This window comes from Felis catus, chromosome B1, assembly GCF_018350175.1.
Source record: "Felis catus isolate Fca126 chromosome B1, F.catus_Fca126_mat1.0, whole genome shotgun sequence".
In the NCBI taxonomy this organism is placed as follows: Eukaryota; Metazoa; Chordata; class Mammalia; order Carnivora; family Felidae; genus Felis; species Felis catus.
In genome coordinates this window covers 74,280,326-74,294,395 of record NC_058371.1, presented here as the reverse complement: position 1 = coordinate 74,294,395, position 14,070 = coordinate 74,280,326, and the positions used below count along the sequence as shown (strand labels likewise).

The 14,070-nt window shown below is 43.3% G+C and overlaps 1 long non-coding RNA gene across 2 annotated transcripts; it reads right to left on the bottom strand.

Annotated features, from left to right (window-relative positions):
- Positions 1-3,119: 3,119 nt before the first annotated feature.
- LOC123384904 lies at positions 3,120-12,605 on the bottom strand. Of its 2 annotated transcripts, XR_006596687.1 has the most exons (4): positions 12,147-12,605; positions 11,299-11,419; positions 10,596-10,809; positions 3,120-4,655 (listed from the first exon to the last, which is right to left on the bottom strand). It is a non-coding gene; the product is annotated as an uncharacterized LOC123384904 (long non-coding RNA). The 2 variants fall into 2 exon arrangements; XR_006596686.1 differs by lacking the exon at positions 3,120-4,655 and having other exon boundaries at positions 10,343-10,809.
- Positions 12,606-14,070: the final 1,465 nt, after the last annotated feature.

Genomic DNA, 14,070 nt, shown 5'->3' with positions numbered 1-14,070 from the left:
GGGGAGTTATTCATGATATGCTATTGGTAGAAAGGTAAAAGAAGTTATCAATTACTATCAATTATTTTGTTTTAATAATATGTTTAGAAAATCGTCTGGCACGATGCTAAAGTGTTAAGGAATCATTTCTGTGTGATAAGATAATAAATGTAATTGGATTAATGCAAAGATCATTAATTGCTTTCAAATTAGAAAAAAAAATGTGTATAGCTATAAAAGTGACCAAAGGCAGGCAGTGGGAAGCACAAAGTCAGAAAAAAATGACCTTAATACACATGTTGGAAAATCATGATTGTATTGAGTTTAAAACTATAGAGACTTTCTTTAGCATAACTCAAGATGTTAATTTTTCATTTTCTCAAATGAAACCAGTTTAATAGGCTTAAAGGTATAAAATAGTGTCTTACATTAGGAAGCATAGTGGTACATATACAGTAGTTGATTTAATTACACTGTTAAAAGGTCTTTGAAATAGTGTTGACTTTCCAGCTATAATTGAGCACTTATTTAAAATTCTTTTTTAAATAATTTTTATTTTTTTAAGTTATTTTTTTACTTTGAGAGAGAGAGAGAGAGCACATGAACAGGAGAGGGGCAGAGAGATGTGGGACAGAGAGAATCCCAAGCAGACTGCACCCTACCAGTGCAGAGCCCACGGCCCGGCTCGAACTCACCAACCATGAGATCAGGACCTGAGCCAAAATCAAGATTTGGATGCTTAACCGATTGAGCCACCCAGGTGCCCTAAAATTCTTTAAAAGATTTTCATTTTATATAAATTCCATAGTAGTGGAAGCAACTTGTTCTCTTCAAGAAATCAATCTATATTGAAGAGCAGAGAAGTTGCTATTCAGGATGCCTTTGGGACCAAAATTTCAGGCAGATTCTTGAAATAAATTGTTGTGACCGGCATGCTTTAGAAAATGCACACTCACACACCATGCTTTAATGTATAGATTGAACATATCTTGTTTGCTTTACTTAATTATCCTTATACTTGTTATCTGGGAGGCAAATCTTAGTTATTGGATTATATTAAAAAAAAAACCTGTGTAATATGCCCTATGTTTGCATATATCTACTTTGATATATGAATTTTGATTTAATTTTACTTGACTGAAGTAGCATTTTTTTTGCCTGTCATTTTTCTGGTGTGATTCAAGTTTTATGAATGTATACAAATATATATGCCTATGTATAGAATATATAGGAGCGTATATGTATTTATAGGATATTTTACTAAAAAAGATATCCCTAAACCACAGCATTGGTAAAGATTTTTATATTGATGATGGTTCCTTGTCATCCTTCATCATAACATTGACAAAAGCACCAACTTTGTGAAATGTTTTTCCAACCTTCCAGATAGTCTGTAATTGGAATATATTTGAATTTTTGATTTCTGAATGTCTATGCCTGGCATCTATCCATGCCTAAATATGGTACATGTAAGCATGTACATTTCCCTCTATAGCACCGTACTTAGCACGAGTGAGGGATGTGTCAGTCTATAATGGCATGCACATAGTCAGGCATATTCTAGCTTCATCTGCATCTACAGAACAGATGTGTCCTTGTGTGACTGCCCATGGAAGGATTAATGGCACCTGCAGCTGGGATATGTGGATGGTACATTTCAATCCACTGCATGGCAAAGAATATGCTGAAGTGAATGGCCTCATTGTTGGGGCTAACAGTGTTAGCCTTTTAATTAAAGGAGAAGAGGAAAGAGAAGGGGGAGCGGGAGGGGGGAGGGGTGAAGGGAGGGGGAGGGGCAAGAGGAGGAGGGGGAAGAGAAAGGGGAGGAGGAGGAATTTAGTAAATAAGGAAAGGGAGGCTTAGGAAAGGTAAGTGGCTTGCCCATGATCCTCTGGTTAGTACGGGGTGTGGCCATCTTTAGAACAGATGCTGTCAGATTACAGATCAGCATATCCACTATCTGAGAAGGGACAAGAATTTCCCCCATGCTCAAGTGGCCAAATATAAGTAAGCCACCATAAATATTTACCCTGTACATATTTGATTTTGGATCGTGTCTTATATAGTCTTTACCTCTCACAGTTCCTGCCACATTGCTTTTAACATAGCGAAGTTTCCATAAATATGCATTTAATTGACTAACAGAAAAAAGATGGTAATTCCTAGTTCAAGGTTTAAAGTCTCTGGATTCAGTGACTTTTAAAATATTTTTTTCTTTTGGGAGATTTCAAAATTGCACAAGAGTAGAAAGAAGGATATAAAATGTTTATAGCAGCACTCTCTACGATAGCCAAATTATGGAAAGAGCCTAAATGTCCATCAACTGATGAATGGATAAAGAAATTGTGGTTTATATACACAATGGAGTACTACATGGCAATGAGAAAGAACGAAATATGGCCCTTTGTAGCACCGTGGATGGAACTGGAGAATGTGATGCTAAGTGAAATAAGCCATACAGAGAAAGACAGATACCATATGGTTTCACTCTTATGTGGATCCTGAGAAACTTAACAGAAACCCATGGAGGAGGGGAAGGAAAAAAAAAAAAAGAGGTTAGAGTGGGAGAGAGCCAAAGCATAAGAGACTGTTAAAAACTGAGAACAAACTGAGGGTTGATGGGGGGTGGGAGGGAGGGGAGGGTGGGTGATGGGTATTGAGGAGGGCACCTTTTGGGATGAGCACTGGGTGTTGTATGGAAACCAATTTGACAATAAATTTCATATATTGAAAAAAAAAAGGGTATAATAAGTCTCCATGAATGCAAACCCAGTTATCAACCTTTTGCCAACTTTGTCCCTCCTCCTCACAAATTATTGCTGTTTTGATTTTTGCTAATATATTTTCAAGCAAATCCCAGATATGTCATTTCACCTGTAAATACTTCAGGATGGACTAACAGACAAGGACTTTTTTTTTTAATTTTAATTTTTTATTTTTTAAAATTTACGTCCAAATTAGTTAGCATATAGTGCAACAATGATTTCAGGAGTGGATTCCTTAGTGCCCCTTACCCATTTAGTCCATCCCCCCCTCCCACAACCCCTCCAGTAACCCTCAGTTTGTTCTCCATATTTATGAGTCTCTTCTGTTTTGTCCCCCTCTCTGTTTTTACATTATTTTTGTTTCCCTTCCCTTATGTTCATCTGTTTTGTCTCTTAAAGTCCTCATGTGAGTGAAGTCATGTGATTTTCAGACAAGGACTTTTTAAAACACCAAAAGCATAACCATTATAAAATCATCATACCTAACAACATTTTTAGTAATTTTTAAACATCATCTAATATCCATATTCAAATTGACTGTCTCAAAGCCATCTTTTGATAGTTTGTGGAATCAGAATGGAAATTATGGGCACATTGCATTTGGTTTTTATGTTTCTTGTATTTTTTTCTCTATAGTCCCACCAGCCCCTGTTTTTTGAGTGAATATGGACTTCTCCTCCCCCTTCCCCTCCTCCTCTTTCTCACCCTCCTTCTCCTTCCCCTCCTCCTCCTCCTTTTTCTTCAAGAAACCAGGGCATTTATCCATTACAGTGGTTTTTAACTGGTTCTGGGAACACTTCCAGGAGGGGGTTGATGATGCCCAATTTTCAGATTTCCATTCCTGATATGCTCTGGAATGGTGTCCGTGCTGATAAGAAGATTTTGTGTTAGATCCTAACTGTTCCTTCAGTGCACAAATGTGTATTGACAGCCCGTGCTATGCCCACACTGCATCCAACCTGGGGATATGGCGGTATCCCAGTGCCCGTAATGGGATGAGTGATGAGTGATGAGTGGCCGTGAAACAGAGTGAGAACCACCAGGCTCCGAAGAGGGAGACAGTGCCCTTGAGTTGGGATGGTTTGAGAAGAAATGCAGATGTGACGTTTCAAGGCCTCAAGGGCAAAGGTCTGGAGTGGAGTGTTCCAGGAAGACTGTACTGCGGAAAGCCTAGAGGAGGAAGGAGCTCCGAGGCTCAAAGCAGGATTAACCAGTGCAGGGAACTAGTAATGGGAGGGAGGAGGGCAACTCCCCAGGGGCTTGGGAGGAGAATGGGTTCTAACCTGAGCAGGAATGACTCTGGACATGTGGTGGCCTCTGATGAAAGCAGGTTTAAAAAATACCCTGACCAGATGAAGGCATGGGGATGTGGCTAGAGTGGAGTGACGGCCTTCAGGTCTGGGTCTAGGGGCTGTAATCTCCCTCACATGGACCGAAACCCTCACCGTAGCCAGATTTAGGGGTTGAGGAGGGAGAGCTGGAAGGTCATGGAAAACAGAGCACTGATGTCTCTATTTGCAGATTCAAAGCCCTAAGAAATGCAGGTGACATGTTCTCATGGTGGCGAGAACCAGAGGAGGGACAAACCAGGAGTCCTACCAGCAGCCCATCCTGTTCGGGCTGGTGCTCCCACCTCCGGCTTGCACTCTACCACACCTCTTCTCTCTACTTTCTGGCCCAAAGAAGCTTGCCTGGGAATCTCTTCCCAGTTGGAACCAGTCTGCCATTAATAATCGCGGTGCACGCATTCCTAAGGTGCTGGGCTGCAGAGGGTGTGAAGTTCAAGGAGTTTGTCTTAACAATGGCTCCATTCTCTTTCTTTCTCTTTCTCCTTGTACTTCTGGTGATTCTAAACCCATGCAACTGTAGTTTGGAGATGTGGCAACAATTACATGAAGACAGTGGCTTTCCCTGAAAGTGCAATCAACACATTTAACTTGACAGAAAACCTACCTTCCCACCCTGTCCCTTAGTCATTCCAGCTGGCTGTGAGACTCTGGGACCAGTCCTGAGACCCTAGGTGAATGGAGAGTTGAGGGATATAGGTATCTCCCAGGACAGATGGGATTATACTTAGGTCACCAGGCCCACCAAGGGTATCTGAAGGAACTGGTTCTTGCTAGCCCATGTTATCAGGCACACTCCCCTCCAGCAGGGTGATCGCCAGCCCCCCAACACTGGGATTCCTTAGTAACTATTTCCCGAGAACAAGATGATTATTTTAGTTATACGGTCACCTAGTCATCTTAATTTCATTAATAAAACAAACTGTTTCTTTTCATTATAAAATGCTTGTAATTGACTAATGCGTATTGAATAAGCTCAGTGAAGTAGAGAGCTCTGCTGGACATCATAAATAGACTATCAGCAAACCTTGTTCTTGCCATAAAGGCAGATAAGATGCAAAGAAATTCTCAAGGACAAACAAATTGCATGTTCTAAGTCACCTTTATCAAATGCATTGCAAGATACTGGTGCCTACTGTATCTGAACAAAACTCAACTGTTTTAATGGCTGTTAACATTCAGGGGGGCCTGAATGATCCATGTTCCCACCTCTTTGTCAAGAGCCTGTGCAATTGTTTCTAGTGTATTGATTCTATCAGACCAGTTACTGGAAATGATGTGCACAATGGGCTATTCTCCACTCTTGACTACTGCATATGGGCAAGGATTCCTAAGCTGGCAGTAACGATGGTCTCACTGTGGCTGGAAAGGGCGGGAGTCGTGGTAACGATGGTCTCACTGTGGCTGGAAAGGGCGGGAGTCGTGGAAGCAGGGTTGAGGAGTAACGGGGAAAGGATGTTGTCCTAGGAAAACACACTGGGGGAAGCTGCTGCATTCCGGGGCCCAGCATCGAGCTTGACAGTAGGAGAATGGCGGAATCATGAATTTTAAAGAGAAAGGAGGAATAAGCGGCAATAAACTAGAAATACCAACACTGTGATTTATCTCTAATTTGGACTTTTCCTTTTTTTTTTTTTTTTTAAGAGAAATTCTCCCTTAAAATTGATATCTGAGTCACGATAAATAAATGTATGATTCTGATTAGATCCTGGGCTGGAGAAGACATTATTGTGACAGTTGGCAAATATGAGCTATAGATGAGGGAGTAGTATTGTATCAATGATAAGATTTCTGAATTAGGTAGCTATGGTTGTGTGTCAGCTTTTGTCCTTTCCTAGTTCACTTTGAAGTCTTTAAGAGTTAAGGGGCATGATGTATGCAGTTCTCTCTGAAATTGTTAAGAATGGTGTAATAGGGGCTCCTGGGTGGCTCAGTCAGTTAGGTGTCCGACTTCGGCTCAGGTCATGATCTTGCGGTTGGTGAGTTCGAGCCCTGCGTCGGGCTCTGTGCTGACAGCTCAGAACCTGGAGCCCACTTGGGAGTCTGTGTCTCCCCCTGTCTCTGCCCCTCTCATGCTCATGCTCAGTCTCTGTCTCTCCATAATAAATAAACATTAAACTTTTTTTTTAATTATTAAAAATGGTGTAATAAAGTTAAGAGCAATAAAACATGACAAAATACTGGCAGTTGCTAAACCTGGAAAAAGGGCATGCCAGAGTTCTCTATACTATTCATGCAACGTCTCTGTAAGTTTAAAATTATTTCCCAATAAGAAAAGTGTCCAGTACTATTGGTTGTATTGGTTAAGACTTAATTCAGCTGTGACAGAAAACCCACAATAGCTTATCAACAAGGAAATTTCTTACTCTCTTCGGTAGAAGGAATCCAGAGGTGAACAGTCCAGTTCATAAAGTTGTCAGGGTCTAGGGCTCCATTGCTTTTGTTATTTTGTGTATCCTTAAAACTGGCTTCCACCTCATGGTCTGAGAGGGCTGCTTGAGTCCCAGCCATTTCCCACATTCTAGCCCAGCAGGAAGGGGAAAGGTTTGAAGAAAAGGGCGAGGGGGAGCCAAAGGGCCAGGTCAGCTGTGATAACACAAGGTTTCTCGGAAGTCCTTGCTCAGTTTTTCCACGTGCATCTCATTGGTCAGAGTGTAGTCTTACGGCAACAGTTAACTGTGATAGAACCTAAGTAACAAAGCCTTTATTCTAGTGTTCCTGGGCACACATACAAATCAGGGGATCCGGAGTATGGAAGAAAGGGAGGAGGATGGTAAGCAAATAATTAACAAGTCTCTACCAAATGAAGTCACCTTAAAGAAGACAGCTTCTGCCCAGCCAGCCTGCATAAACTTGTGACCCAAGGGCCCTGCTGGACTTTGGGCTGGTCCTATCGTGTGAATGCAGTTCAGTTAATGCAGCAGGTGATATTTGTAGGCTGTAGTTTTTATAGTCTGCTACCATTTTGAGCAGCCAAACTCTGTGGACTTGTGGAAGACCCACTTGGTAACCACCAACTACTGGGCTTGTTGAGGATTAATCCCTCAAATGGCTTTGGTCTAAGAGAACAAACTTAAAGAAAAAAAAAAACAAAACAAGGATATTGTGAGTCAGAATAAAGGCTCTACTGCCTTCTGGCTGCCTGCAGGCAGGAAGAAATAGGAAATAGGAGTAATATTTATTTTGCAGTTGATAGAAGGTGAAGAGGCCTATTTTGTGGGAAAGTTTGTTATGCTAACAAGCAGTTTTTCTAGTTCCTTGACACGTTGACTTTGAGGCAAGGGATAATACAAAATGATTCCTGGTCAAACAAACTTGAGAATCATGCATTCTTAGATATTCACAATGCATGTTAATACATTAAAGGCTCTGAGGAGTTCTGCAGTAAGGAGGTCTGTTTCATTCAGAATTGTCCAGTTTGTGTGTGTGTTTGTTTGTTTTGAGAGAGAAAGTGCAAGTGGGAGAGGGCAGAGGAAGAGAGAGAGAGAGAGAGAGAGAGAGAGAGAGAGAGAGAATGAGAATCTTCAGCAGGTTCTATGTCCAGTGAAGAATCAGGCACAGAGCTTGATCTAACTACCCTGAGAACATGACCTGAGCTGAAATCAAGAGTCGATCACTTAGCCAACTGAGCCAGCCAGGTGCCCCAGAATCCTCCAGTCTCCCATCCAAGTACTAACCAGGCCCGACCCTACTTAGCTTCCGAGATCAGACGAGATCGGGCGCGTTCAGGGTGGTATGGCCGTAGACAGAATCCTCCAGTCTCAACTACAACTTTGCTTTTTCCTGGTGTCACTTATTTGCTTCTCTCTGTGTCAAGGTGTGCCTTTGAGTCATGAGGCTCATACTGATCTGCCTCTAGCTTCATTCTGAAATAGTGATTCTGGACTCTTCTCATTTATATTTCCCAGAAGGGGGACTTAAATCACCATTTAAGTGTAAGGACAAGGTTTTCTTCGGATAGCTGAATTTGGAAGCAAATGGAAGCCACTGTTCCATGGGGATAGGTGGATTGACCTAAGAGGTTTTTAAGGGATCTTTAGAAAGTCAACACCTTATTTGTGCGGTACCACGGCAAGTCTGGACCGAGTCACTGTACGTGTGTGCCTGGGTGCATGAGCGCCCCACAGCGCTCCAAGCAGGGACCTGGGTGCAGACAGCCAGCTGCTCTGTGTTTAGGATACCAGTTAGGAGGAAGACAACCGTTAACTATAATAGACTTCTGTTGCCAGATCTATATCGTTAACTGGGCAGACATCACAGCCCAAGACTTCTCTCCCAGACCACATCAAATTCTCCGAATACTAAAGTGAGTTTTATTTAAGCTGGCGAGATGAGGTCAGATATTGTCACTTTCCATTTGAAACCTGCTGTGAATAAAATGGATTTGCTTTGTCTTCAGAGGGCTGACTGATAAACATTATAATTTCGTCTCTGTGAAGCTAACTAAACGAGAAGAATACTTTGTCCTCAATAAATTAACAGCCCCACTAACTCAGTGCATTTTTGGTACATTTAAAAAGAATTTTGCTATATCGTAACACAAGGTTTTCTTTTGTGAAGCTCATGGCACATTTCACATGCCATCTCATTAATTTTTGCCATACCCCTAGGAGGTGGATATTATTATTCTTACCAGGAAAATGGAGGCTCTAGACAGCCTCGGGTCATGCGGCTAATTGGAAGATGGCCAGAAACAGAGGCAAGAGCTCTCTGGGTCCCAAGTCTTAGCTGTCAGAGCACATGGCCTTTGAAAGGCAAGTTTTGAGTGTTGCAATCTTGCCTAGGGGAAAAAAAAATCATCCTTTGGGAAAAATACTAACCACTCCTGCTAGCTCCATTAGGCATTCATTCATTCTGCAAATATCCATTCCTTCTGCAAATATATATCAAATGCCCACTTGTATGAGGCATCGTCCTGAGTACTGGAAATGCCCTTGCCCTGAAAGAGATATGCCTATATACTTGTCCCAAGTGTCACATAGAGCCCTCTGGTAAGGGCTAAGGAAGAGGACCTCAGGACGTTGAGCATGTACAATTGTAATAATAATGATAGTAAGAGCTAACTGTTACATGATGAGCCTTGCGCTGTTCTAAGTACTAGCTAACAGGGCACTTGGCTGACTCAGTCAGAAATGCACGCGACTGTTGATCTTGGGGTGTGAGTTCAAGCCCCATGTTGGGTGTATAGATTACTAAAAAAAGAAAATAAATAAATAAACTTTAAAAAATTTACTAACTTATGTATTCTCATAACAACTCTTTGAGGTGGCTACCATTATTTATCCATTTTACAGATGAGGAAATTGAGGCCCAGAGTGGTTCAATGACATGCCCAGGTCAAACAGAATAGGTGGGATCCCCGCCAGGCAGTTAGCACTAACCATTAAGAATAATGACTCTCTAGAAAACCTCTAAAAGGGAGGAGAAGGAAAAGAGATGGTTCTGGGGGCCCTACGGACTCTGACCACAAGTGTCTATCTCAGGGAGTGACTCTAGCACACAAGGTACTGACTGTGTGATGGCTGGATTCTGAGCCAGGCTGAGACAGCCATTTGAACAGGACGAGGGCTCGCTGACCTCCTCACCCCTAGTGGACACATTAGGCAGACTTATCCCAAACAAAGACTTTCCAGACTGTAAGAGGCTCGTGGCCCCACACCCTGCCCTGCCACTTCCCATTCTGAAGATAGCTCTGGCCTTCAACCTTCCCTCATCTGCCAAGGATAAAGATGTATGGAGTATAGGTCCAGGATGCAGAAGGTAGGGAGCAGCAGTGATGAGTTCTCATTTGGGCTCAATCCCAATATCGCCATATACAAGGGCTGGAGGTGGCAGATGGGGTGTCCTGCTTACCTGAGGCCGTCTGATGCCCCTGCTGGCTCCCTGCCCTCCTCTTAGTGCAGCTCATGTCTCCCTTCCTCTCCCCAGGTGACGCTGGGCTCCCTGTGCCACAGAGAGTGCTGCACAGGAGTCAGAAGATGTGGGTTTCCACTCTCCAGAAATGCGTCTGGCATCTCCTCCCTACCCTGAGGTCCTGGCAATGGAGAGCTTTTTTTTTTTTTTTTTTTTTTTTTTTTTTTTTTCATGTTTTTATTTATTTTTGAGAGAGAGAGACAGAGCGACAGAGCGTGAGCTGGGGAGGCACAGAGAGAGAGGGAGACACAGAATCCAAAGCAGGCTCCAGGCTCCAAGCTGTCACTTCAGAGCCCGATGTGGGGCTCGAACCCATGAACCATGAGATTATGACCTGAACTGAAATCGGACGCTCAACTGACTGAGCCACCCAGGAACACCCCCCCCACATTTTTTTTTTTAACGTGGAGCACTTTTCTTTTAGAAATTGATGTACTCTAGAAAATGGTGTGACCGAATCCTAATTAGCAGACCAGATCCTAATTAGCAGACTGAATCCTAATTAACAGCTTTGCTTCATCCTCACCGCTGACGTTTTCTGCATCCTTGAAGGGAGAGCAAGGAAAGGGCTGAGTGAGGCTCCCTTACCCACCTCAGTCCATTGGGGGCTCAGAGCAGCCCATTTTACAGGTGGGGAGACTGAGGCTCTTGCAGAGAAATAAGTCACAGAAGAAGAGGAAGCAGCTCTTTGGTTCAGGATCCGAAGTGAAGCCAGAGGGACGAAGCACTAAGAAGGTGTTCCTCCTGAGGTCATAGGCAGATGCCATTGGATCTGCAGACACCAGGTGTTTCTTGAGATCATAAAACTGAGAAAGAGCAAGTGAAGAGATTGGAGTCCCTGAGTACTCAGGTTCAGGCCCCAGTCTGGCACTTCTCAGCTGTGTGACCAAGGGTAGTATGTGTCTGAGACCCGGTTTTCTTATCCATACATTGTATGCACCCCAGAGGACTGTTATGAGGATTAAGGGAGCTGAAACATGAAAATAAAAGCAGTGAGCCCAGCACCTGCCATGCAGCAGGCACCCCACTCAGGGTTAGTGTTATGGAACAGGGGTTCATTTTCAGTATTTGAGGTTCAATAAAGAATGGTTCATTTTACGATTTTGTGGATTTCTCCCCAAATGCACTGGGTGTTTCACGTTAAATTACAAACATTGTTATTGTCCTCCAGCCCTGTTGGCCTCTTTTTGCTCCTCATTCTCAAAGAGTGCTTCCCTACCTCAGGGCTGGTTCTTCCCTCTGCGTAGGGTGCTTCCCTCCCACCTCCTCCAGATGCCTTTCGTGTCCCCTGGTACCTTCTGTGGCATCACCCTGGTTCTTCCTTCGGAGCTGTTGTCCCAGCCCATGATCTTACTTATTGTCTTATTTGCCCAGGGAGCTTGTTCACTGCTATAACTCTAGCACTTAGCATAGTACCTGGAACATAATAAAGATTTGATGAATGATGAATGAATGAATGAATGAATGAATGAATGAATGAATGATTGAATGAACAAACGAACAAATGACCAGGTAGATGACAAGGTTGGCTCTTGATGTCTGGCCCCAAAGCCTGAGCCTCACCACATGGTGCTATCACAGATTACACTTGCTCCAGGGCCTTTTCTGCCCTTGCTGGTACAGAGCCACCTTGCTGTCCCCTGAACACACAGCCTTTGTGGTCTGTACCATCACTGGTACACAGCATAGGCTGCTTCTCACCCCTCAGACCTACCTTTATGATTGAACGATTGCATTATTTCACATTCCATGACAAGACCCTGTTGCCCCAGCCGGATGATAAATGTTCATCGAGGGTGTGTGTTGGGTGAAATGGAAGAAAGAGACATCTGCTGAGGGTGTGTATGAGGGGTGGCAGAGGGCTGTAGCAGAGGCTGGAACGGTGTCTGAAGCCACAGCTTTGCACATAGGGTTCTTTGGAACTGAGCTATACCCAAGCGGTGGGGCAGAACTGTCCAGAGGACTATGGAGGAAGGCAGAAGGAGGCTGTGGGATCAGGGCCAGATCTGAGTTTATGACAGTGTGGCAGACTCAGTCAGGAGAGAAGCCCTGGAGTGCAGGGGCTTTGCCTTTGGATAAGAAAGGGCCAAGGGCACCCGAAAAATAAAAGAAGGTCAGAGATTAGTGATAAGCAAAAACATACCAAGCAAAGATTAGGCTTCCTGGCAGGTGCTTATCAGATGATCGTAAGGAACTTTCTCGGATCTGTGCTGTAGTTCCAGCTCCACCTCTTAGATTGGTCTTCCCCTGGGCAAGCTTCTCGTCTTCTGAGTTTCACGTTCCTCATGCATAAAATGGGGATAACAGTTGCCAAGCTTACAAACATTAAATGGGAGAGTCAGGGTAAAGCATGGAGTGCTACCCAACAATGTAATGTCTGTGACAAGGGCAAGCCAAGTTAAATGGTGATGAGCTTCTCAAACAGAATGGAGGAACCAAGGGCCTTTTACCTTGGCCAGGGATTCTCGCTCAAGGAGGAGAGAGCGTGTGATTTAATCTGCTTAGGTTGCCTTAACAAAATACTACAGCCTAGGTGACTTAAACAACAGAAATTTATTTTCCCACAGCTCTAGAGGCTGGAAGTTTGAGATCAGGGTGCCAGTGTGGTCCTGTTGGATCAGGGCCCCCCCTTTATGACCTCATTTAGCCTTAATTACTTCCTGTAGAGGCCCCATTTCCAAGTATAGTCACACTGGGCTTAGGATTTCAACATACGAATGGGGGGAGGCCCCAATATTCAGTCCATAGGAGAAGACAAGGAGTCTCTTGAGTGACAAGAAGTCCTCTGCACACTTTGAGGAGAGCCTGTTCTCTCCAACTCTGGCCGGAGTGGGCTTTTGATCGCAGGTGTAAGGATGGATGAGTTCAGCCTTGCTCACCTGTGATTGGCCTTGTGGTGATATTCCACTGTGTGCACAGCAAAGATCGGCCCTTTGGAAATCAGGACATGCTGCTTTTATCCTGTCCTCAGGAAGTGGAGTCGGGGCTCTCAGATAGGATAAACCTCATCAGAAGCACGGACTCGGCTGCCATCCTTCATGCCTGGTGAGGCATTTCCATCCAGAGCATCCGTCTGCACCTGTCATTTTCTCTGTGGTGGGGAATGCCATTCCTTCTTTTTGGAGTGCAGTAGTGTCCTCTTCCATCCAAATACCATTCCCCAACCAGGCATTCTTTTAATTGTTTTAATTAATTTTTTTCCCAGTGTCATTGGGAAATAATTGACATACATCGCTGTATAAGTTGAAGGTATACAGCACGATCGTTTGATTTACATACATTGTGGAATGATACCACAGTAGGTTCAGCCAACATCCACCTTCTCAGATAGATACAATAAAAAGAAAAAAGTAAAGGGAAAAAATGTTTTCCCTTGGGATAAGAAGGATCTACTCTCTTCACTTTCCTACGTACCATACAGCAGTGTAAGCTAATTCATCATGTTGTACATTACATCCCTAGTAGTTATTTATCTTATAAATGGAAGTTTGTACCTTTTGACCCCTTTCCTCCAATTCCTCCTCCCCCTGTCCCCACCTCTGGTAACCACAAATACGGTTATTTTTTCTATGAGTTTGGTTGTTTTTTAGATTGTGTGAGGTCATATAGGATTAAGTGAGATCATATAGGATTTGCCTTTCTCTTTTCTACTTATTTCACTTAGCACCATGTCCTCAAGGTCCATCCATGTTAGCACAACTGTCAGGACTTCCTCGTTCTTTATGGGTGAATATTTCATTGTCTATATGTACCATGACTTTTTTAGCTACTCATCCATTGATGGACACTTAGGTTGTTTCCATGTCTTAGCTATTGTAAAGAGTGTTGCTGTGAATATGGGGTTACAGGTACTTTTTCAACTTCGTGTTTTCCTTACCTTTGGATATATTCCCAAAGTCGAATTGCTGGACCATATGGCAGTTCTATCTTTGAGGATCCTTCATACTTTTTCCATAGTGGCTATACCCTAGCCAGGCATTCTTTTTATCTTAATTAATTAACTAATTAATTAATTTTTAGCCAGGCATTCTCGATGTTCCCTTGGCAGCATTGTTCCACAGTGATTT